Source organism: Vicia villosa, unplaced genomic scaffold, assembly GCF_029867415.1.
Source record: "Vicia villosa cultivar HV-30 ecotype Madison, WI unplaced genomic scaffold, Vvil1.0 ctg.003055F_1_1, whole genome shotgun sequence".
Lineage (NCBI taxonomy): Eukaryota > Viridiplantae > Streptophyta > Magnoliopsida > Fabales > Fabaceae > Vicia > Vicia villosa.
Window position 1 is genome coordinate 52,297 of NW_026706101.1, and position 2,606 is coordinate 54,902.

Below are 2,606 nucleotides of genomic sequence, written 5' to 3' on the forward strand. Positions count from 1 at the left end.
GAGCAGATTGTTTAATGTGAAGAACCATAGTTCTGTAGCTGTCTCTTATACTCCAAGCAATTGTCTTTGATGATTGCGTTGGAATAGGTTGTTTGTGTTAATTGTCACTCTAAGCTTTTAAGCGCGAGTGTGTGTCTCTTGATTGAAGCTTTTAAGCAGATCAGGGTGTGTTTTTGAAGTATGTCTTCTCTCTAAATTTATGTAATGTTTATTTGTAATCACTTTTGTGATTGAGGGGGAGTGAGTGGAGATACTCGGGTCTAGGAATAGGTTGGAATTGCATTTGGTAGGTTTTAAGTGAGGAGTTGTAAACAGGGGAGTTTAACTCCAAATTAATTTTGCTCATATTTGATTCCCTCCCAGGCTTGGTAGCCCCCAGAGTAGGTTATTGAACCAAACTGGGTAAACAATTTTGTGTGTTCTTTATTGTTTTTATGCTGTTCTGTTTTAATTATTTGTGATGTGTAACTCTGGATGTCATAACATCCAGCAAGACATCGAGCGTGAGTTACTAGAATTTTCACAAGTCTTTGTTTGGAGTCATGTGTCAAGTGCAACCTGAACCCATAATCCGCTTCTTCCTAGAGTCTCTGCTCGAAACCACAAGTACATCAGATGATTCGTAATCATCTTGAACAGTGGTTGCATTGCCATTATCCTTACCTCCGTGATATTTCTGGCGTTCAGGGCATACCTTTCTTGTGTTACCCTCCTTCTTACAATAATAGCATCGAATACCAGATGCTTCGCCACTATAAGACTTCTGCTGACTTTTTCCTTTCTTCTTATCGAACTTACCATCCTTTTGAAAGAATTTTCCTTTAATGGCCAAACCTTCACCAACAGTCGAAGGTTTATGCTCCTTTCGTTCGTTCAAGTCCTTAGAATACAGGGCTGATTGAACTTCTTCAAAGGTCGGGGACTCCCTTTCATACAAGAGAGTTTCTTTGAAGTGAGCATGTGATCAAGGCAAAGCGCACAATAGTAACAACTCTTGATCTTCATCATCGATCTTCATATCAATATTTTCAAGATCAAGAATCAGCTTTTTAAACATATCCAACTGCTCAGCTAACACTTTGTCTTCAATCATCTTGAATGAATACAAAGCTTGCTTCAGGTAGAGTCGATTTACCAGCGATTTGGTCATGTACAAACTTTCAAGTTCCATCCATAACCCTGATGCCTTCGTCTCCTTTGATACCTGTATAAGAACCTTATCACTAAGGCTCAACAAAATTGAGGTGTGTGCTTTTTCGAACATGGTCGTCTTCTCCACTGTCGTTAATGCAACATTCATGGCTGCCTCTCCCTTTAACGCTTCCAAGAAACCCTGCTGAACCAGTAGGGCTTTAATCTTCAAGCGCCACAAACCAAAATCATTCACTTCGGTGAACTTTTCAATCTCATACTTAGTTGAAAGCATCTTCTCCACGCTCATTGCACCAATTTGTTGTTGTTGTGAATTCAATGTAAATAACAAAGTATAATACAAGGAAAGAATAAAGAACAAGGAAGAAGAAGAACACAAGAATTGGTTATAACTCATATTCTTTTACTTACTCTTAGAAAACAAGATTACAAGTTTACAAGAATAACAAATAACCCCTGTCACCCTTAATTAGGATTTGCAGCATACAATGATGGGAGACTAGTATGCTATTTATAATAAAACCTAACATACTAACTAATGGGCTTTTTCCACAAGGCCCATTACACAAGTTAACTTAATAAACAAGCTAACTTAACAAATTAGGGTTTAAACACTAAAACTTAGTTTAACATGCTAACAACCCTAGCATCTTCGACACCCGCATGTAAACAACCTTCGACTTCATGCTTAATCCTATAGAACCAAGAAGCTACCCTTCGACCATACTAGAGTTCGATCCAATATCTCACGAACATCAATATCACCTTGATCTCCAATGTTTTCATCAATTACTTTGTTAGATAAAAGCACTATAGACCATTCTGTACTTGTCGGATCAGTGACATAGAACACTTGTTTAGCTTGAGAGGCTAGATTAAAAGGCTCATCTTTGTACCCCACCCTATTAAGATCGACTTGCAAAAATCCTGACTTATCCATTCGTATGCCATTATTATTTTCAACACACTTGCAATCAAATATAGGAATCTCGAAGCTTGTAGTGAGTCTAATTTCAACACACTTTTGCATAATAATCTTGAGTGAGTCTAATTTGATCCACCTTTGAAGTTCAAGAGCAAAATATGAGTGGAAGACCATGTTTGAAGAAGAAACATTATAGGTCATGTGGATGTGCCTAGGGTTTCAAGGCATAACTTGTGTGCAAGACTGTCCCAAGGCTAAATGATTCAAAAATCACTTTCTCTTGCATAAGCTTTGTACACAAGCTTATTTTTCCATTCTCTAAAACTTTCATGTTGCGACTTTTGGAAAATTCAAGTTCTAAGATGCACTTTTGGCATATACACCAAGGTGTTTGATGAAATGACTCCGAAAAAATGACTTGTTTTCCCCAACTTTCCAAGAGCATATGTCTCTCCTCAATTACCCAATGGATCCCATTCTTTTTGCATAATGTTATATGTAAGGAGAAGAGTATTTGGCTCAAGAAAGA